Consider the following 6474-nt stretch of genomic DNA (forward strand, 5'->3'; position numbering starts at 1 on the left):
GACCCCCGGCCGCTGGCCCAGCTGGGAATGACCTGCGTTAGTGCAGAGGCGCTCCCACTCGAGGTGGCTTTTTGGCATGTTTCTGTCTTGTTTGTGGATGCGGAAGACTTTGCTTTCTTAACCTTGCATTCTCATCCTAAATTAAAGAAGTTCGGAGGTTTCTTGTCTTATAAGATCAGAGGTGCTGTTTTTTTAGGAAACTGTACTTAAGGATCTCAAACTTGTTTTTACCTCCGGAAGTTGATTTTTGTGATGGAAAAGTTCTACAGTATAAAGGAGACCTTTCATAGTTTGACTTGAAAGAGACTTTGTCTTAGAATGTGATCATTTGCACTTAAAAAGGTGGGACCTCTTTCTGTGCCGAAGCCCCACTTGAATGGTCTTAGGAAGGACAAGGAGGGAAGCGAAGTCCTTTTGCCATGGGAGAGAGGTCTGTCGAGATGCGTTAACTTGCTGAAGGAGGTGTTCTGTAATTCTGGCTTCTCCCTTAACCAAAGCGGCAGCGTGTAACAATGGCGTGTGGATTGACCTAGGCATTGCTGATTAATTTTTCCTCTTTTCCTCCAGGTGATTTTCCTTCATGGATTGGGAGATACGGGGTAGGTACCATTATTTTAGCAACAGTAATAAAGTGGGGGTCATGCAATCCACCCTAAGCGATCAAAGGTTTAACATGTATGAACTCTTAAGATTGTGTAAAAGAAGATTGCTAGTAGCACTGTATTTCTCACAGCCCAGGAATAAGACACAGTCTTTTCATTTTTGAAAACCCTCCAAAATTTCCCCTCATCATCTTGAATTTGTCATTTTTCAACTCTTGTTTTTGGAACATATTAAAATTGCAAACTCCTCCTTGAGTTGCTGTGGGTATTGGGTAGCAGAGAAGGATGGAATGTTTGAGCTTTCCAGAGGGTTAACATTTCAGGGCAGGTTGAGAAGAACTGGTTGATTTTGATAAGAGAGACAATAGCAATGTGCAGTCTACAGCATTCTGAATGAGAGCTTAGATGTTCCCTTAAGAGAAAAAAAATCAGGTGAAGGGCCAGGGAGGCCATGCAATGATTTATTTGGAGGCTTATCAAACAAATTTTGCTGTGCTAACTTTAGATAAATGATTTATCTTTCACTGAGGCTTCTTCTACATTGAAAGATTTTGTTTTCAATTTAAATCAGAGAAACTTAGGTAGAGTTGTTACAATATTGTAGAATTCGCAAAAAAACTGAAAATAGATAAATTTTGATAAAGTAGCTAAAACACTTAAATCTTCTTTACAGAGAGGTGTTGGGTTAAAGTAATTTTTCTTTCTTATTTTTAGATTAAATTTTAAATGTTATTTCTAATCTTTTTAAAATTTTTTATTTTATTTATTTATTTTTCTTTATTGATTAAGGTATTACATATGTGTCTAGTGTCTGTGTCCATTGGTTAGGCTTATATGCATGCATACAAGTCCTTTGGTTGATCTCTCCCCCTTCCCCACACCCTCCCCTGCCTTCCCTCTGCCTAATATTCTTGTATGCTTACTAAGTAGAGGTAACATGACACATACTTTGTATGGAGTAACAGAAAAGGTTGTAGGACTATGTTCTGGCAACCAGGTAGTCCTATGAAAATGACAGATTTATTTTACTAAAAAGAGGTATAGAGAATTTTTTAAAAAATTTCTTTTGAAAATATGTCACCTTTTTTTGGTGTATATTATTCTCTCTCATTTTTAAGAAAATGTTTATTGTTGAGATTATTACAGATGTCCTTCTTTTTTCCCCCCATTGTCCCCCTCCAACTGGTTCACGCTCCACCAGACCTTCACCACCCTATTGTCTGTGTCCATAGGTAATGCATATATGCATATAAGATCTTTGGTTAATCTCTTCCCACCCCCTCCCAGCCTTCCCTCAGAGATTCATCAGTCTGTTTCAGGTTTCCATGTCTCTGGTTCTGATTTAGTTTATTTTGTGCATTAGATTCCTTGTTTGTTTATTTTGATTTTTAGATTCAATTGTTGATAGATATGTATTGTTCATATTTTTGATACTTTTCTTCTTCTTTTTCCTCTTCTTAAAGTATTTCATGTAATGCTGGTTTGGTGGTAGTGAACTCCTTTAACTTTTTCTTGTCTGGGAAGCTCTTTATCTGACCTTTAATTCTAAATGAGTAATCTTGGTTATAGGTCTTTGCTAATCATCACTTTGAATATTTCTTGCCACTCCCTTTCCGCCTGCAAAGTTTCTGTTGAGAAATCAGCTGACAGTCGTATGGGTGCTCCCTTGTAGGTAACTAACTGCTTTTCTCTTGCTGCTTTTAAGATTCTCTTTGTCTTTAACCCTTGGCATTTCAACTATGATGTGTCTTGGTGTGGGCCTCTTTGGGTTCCACTTGTTTGGGACTGCGCTTCCTGGACTTAGAAGTCTATTTCTTTCGCCAGGTAGAAGTTTTCTGTCATTATTTCTTCAAATAGGTTTTCAGTATCTTGCTGTCTCTCAAATGTTGGTACCCTTGAAGTTGTCCCAGAGGATCTTTACATTATCTTCATACTTTTGGATTCTTTTTTCTTTTTGTTCTTCTGATTGGGTGTTTTTTGCTTCTTCATATTCTAAATCATTGATTTGATTCTCGGAATCCTCTACTGTTGAACTTCTGTAAATTATTCATTTCAGTTAGTGTATGCTTTTTCATGTCTTTGACATTCTCACTAAGTCCCTTGAAGCTCTCATTGAGTCTCTTGAAGCTCTCAAGATCCTTGAGCAACCTTATAACCTTTGTTTTGAAATCTGTATCCAGTAGTCAAACCTCGATTCTCGGATGTCTCCCATCTCGAGCAGCTCGCTTCTCAACCTGACAACCCTTTCATGCTGATAGTTATATGATCAGTCACAAGTCTCTCAGGCGACAAGGAAGAGAATGTGCGAGTATGAATCAGTTAACCACTGTTAAAATCTCAGGATATTGTACTGTGAATATTTTCGTGTTTTTCTGCTTTTGTTGTTGCTAATTGTTATTATTTTCATTTTTCATTGTACATTTTCTTTCCTTTTTGTTAAATTTTCATTTTCATTTCATGTCCTTTTTGTTTTTAAAGTGTTTATAGATTAGACAGTACATTAGACATATACTATATATAAGAAAGGTTAAAACAGGGAATCATTTGGGGGTCTGGAACAGATTAATTCAATTTACATTGTTTCTAATGGGAAAAAATGATTCGGTTTTTGAACAGCCTTCTGGAACGAATTAAGTTTGAGAAACGAGGTGGAACTGTAGTTCCACTGTAGTTTGCTTGCTTCCATTTCATTTAATTCTTTTTCTGGAGATTTCTTCAGTTGTTTCATTTGTGACATGTTTCTTTGTCTCCATATTTTGACTGCTTCCCTGTGTTTGTTTATGTATTAGGTAGGGCTGCTATGTCTCCTGGAATTGGTAGAGTGGCCTTGTGTAGTAGGTGTCCTGTAGAGCCCAGTGGCTCAGCCTTCCCAGTCACCTGAACTGGACACTCTACGTGCGCCCCTGTGTGGGCTGTATGCATAGTCTTGTTGTAGTTGAGCCTTGATTGCTGTTAGCGTCACTGTGAGGACCAGCTGCACCTACAGGGGAAGAGCTGCTGTGTAGGAGACACCACTGTGGAGCAGAACTTACTTCAGTGGGACTTCAGTGCTCACTGAGTCTACCCCTTGCGTGTGTCACTTGTGGATATGGAGAGTTGTAATCTGGTATGGTCTGAAGCTGTCCATCAGGTGCACTGGCTCTGGAGCCACGCCGCGCCCCCCCCCCCCCCCCAGGTGCAAAGTCAGCCACTGCCTGGGGCCATAACAAAACTACAAAATAGATGGTTTAAAACAATAGGAATGTATTCTGATAGTTTAAGAGGCTAGAAGTTCAAAGTCGAAGTATCAGAAGGACTATATACACTCCCTCCGAGAACTCTGGAAGAATCCTTTGCCTTATCGTTTGTGATCGCTCCTGGCATTTCTTGGTTTGTAGCAACATACTTCTAATTTCCGCCTCCCTCTTACATCAGCTTTTCAAATGCTGTTTTTGTGTTCTCTCTTCTTGATAAGGACACTGTTTACTAGATTTAGAGCCCGCCTTACCTCACTATGATCTCATATTAATCAAATTACCTGTGTAAACAGCCTGTTTTCCGAATAAGGTCATATTCTGAGATTCCCGGTGAATATGAATTTTGGAGTTATTGTTCAACCAACTATACTAAGGTATTCTCACTCTGTGGCCTTCTGTGGCCTTCTAGTTTCTCACTTTTCCTTCTTTCTGTATTATTTGCACAACTTTCTCTCCTGACACACATTTTTAAGGTCTGTAATTTTCTTTCCTTGTAATGTCTTTGGCTGGCTTTGGTACAAGAGTAATGCTGGCCTCAAAGAATGAGTTAGTGTTCCTTCCTCTCAAATGTTTTTGGAAAAGTTTCAGAAGGATGGTATTCTTTAAAGTTTGGTAGAATTCACAAGTGAAGCCATCAGGGCCCTTTTCTTTTGGGGGAGAGTTTTGATTACTGATTCAATTTCCTTAATGGTTATAGGTCTTCAGATTTTATATTTTTTCATGATTTAGTCTCAGTAGGTTTTATGTTTATTAGATTTTGTTTGTTTTATCTATCCAGTTCTTTGGCACACAATTGTTCATAATACTCTTATAATCATTTTTATTTCTCTTGACCAGTAAAAATGTACTTACTGTTATTAATGATTTTTGTAACTTGAGTCTTCTCATTATTTTGTCCATCTAATTAAAAGTTTGTCAATTTTATTGATACTTTTGAAGAACCAACTTTTGGTTTCATTCATTTTCTCTATTGTTTTTCTATTCTCTGTTTTCTATTATCTCAGCCCTAATTTTAAAGTATTTCCTTCCTTCTGCTTGGCTTTGGATTTAGGTTTTTGTTTTTTTCTATTTCCTTAAGTTGTAAATTTTAAATTGTTAGTTTGAGATATTTCTTTTTAATTTTAAAAAAATGAAGTAACAACTGCAACACAGAAATACAAAGAATTGTAAAAAAATATTACAAACAACTATATGCCAACAAATTGGACAATCTGGAAGAAATGGATGAACACCTACAAACATACAGTCTTCTAAAATGGAATCAAGAAAATCTGAACACACTGATTACAACTAATGAAATCAGAGTGGTAATAAAAAGAAAAAACTCCCAACAAATAAAAGTCCTGGACCAGATGGCTTCACAGGTGAATTTTACGAAACATTCCAAGAACTAACACCTATTTTTCTCAAATTATTGCAAAAAATTCAAGAGGTGGGAAGACTCCCAAGCATATTTTATGAGGCCAGCATTATCCTAATTTCACAACCAGATAAAAACACTACAAATAAAAGAATTATAGGCCTATATCCCTGATAAACATAGATGCAAAAATCCTCAACAAAATATTAGCAAACCTAATCCAGCAATATATTAAAAAGATCACACACCATGATCAAATAAGATTTATTATTGGGGTATAAGGTTGGTAAATATCTGCAAACCAATTAACATAATACAAAATGAAGGATATAAACCACGTGATCATGTCAGTAGATGCAGAAAAACATTTGACAAAGCCCAACACCTATTTATGATAAAAACTCAGCATAGTGGGAATAGAGAGAATATACCTCCACATAATACAGGCCATATATGATGAACCCACAGCTAATATCATACTCAAAGGGGACAAACTAAAAGCATTTCTGTTAAGATCGGGAACAAGACTAGGAGGTCTGCTTTCACCACTCTTATTCAACATAGTACTGGAAGTCCTAGCCACAATAATCAGACAAGAAGAAATAAAAGGCATTCAAATTGGAATAGAAGTAAAACTGTCATTATTTGCAGATGACAAAACAAAATAGAGAACCCTAAAGATTCCACAAAAAACCTACTAGATCTAATAAACTCAGTAAATTAGCAGGATACAAACTAAATATTCAGAAATTGGTTACATTTTTATAAACCAATAATGAACTATTAGACAAACTGAGAAAATAATCCCATTTACAATTCTATCAAAAAATAAAAAGTCCAGCCAGGTGGCTCAGTTAGTTGAACGTCATCATCCAAACACCAAAAAGGTTGCGGGTTCAATTCCAGCTTAGGGCACATAGCTTGGTTGTGGGTTTGATCCCAAGTTGGGGTGCTTATGGGAGGCAGCCGAGTGATGTTTCTCTTGCACTTTGGTGTTTCTTTCCCTCTCCCCATTCCTCTCTCTCTAAAATCAATAAAAAATATCCTCAAGTGAGGATTTAAAAAAAAAATACTTAGGAATAAATTTAACCAAGGAGGTAAAAGACCTATACTCAGAAATTTATGACACTGAGAAAGCAATTGAAGAAGATACAAATAACTGAAAGCATATACTGTGCACTTGCTCATGTGTAGGAAGAATTAACATTGTTAAAATATCCAGATGACCCAAAACAATTTATAGATGTAATGTAGTTCCTATCAAAATATAATTGGC

At 36.6% G+C, this 6474-nt stretch overlaps 1 protein-coding gene across 1 annotated transcript in view; it reads left to right on the forward strand.

Annotated features, from left to right (window-relative positions):
* Positions 1–38: 38 nt before the first annotated feature.
* Positions 39–6474, forward strand: part of LYPLA1 (lysophospholipase I) — a 23487-nt gene continuing 17051 nt past the window's right edge. The window contains exons 1-2 of the mRNA XM_005857307.2: positions 39–63; positions 568–599. The gene's annotated coding sequence lies outside the window, so the exon portion shown is untranslated. The remainder of the gene's footprint in view (positions 64–567; positions 600–6474) is intronic.

This window comes from Myotis brandtii, unplaced genomic scaffold, assembly GCF_000412655.1.
Source record: "Myotis brandtii unplaced genomic scaffold, ASM41265v1 scaffold1102, whole genome shotgun sequence".
Classification (NCBI taxonomy): Eukaryota; Metazoa; Chordata; class Mammalia; order Chiroptera; family Vespertilionidae; genus Myotis; species Myotis brandtii.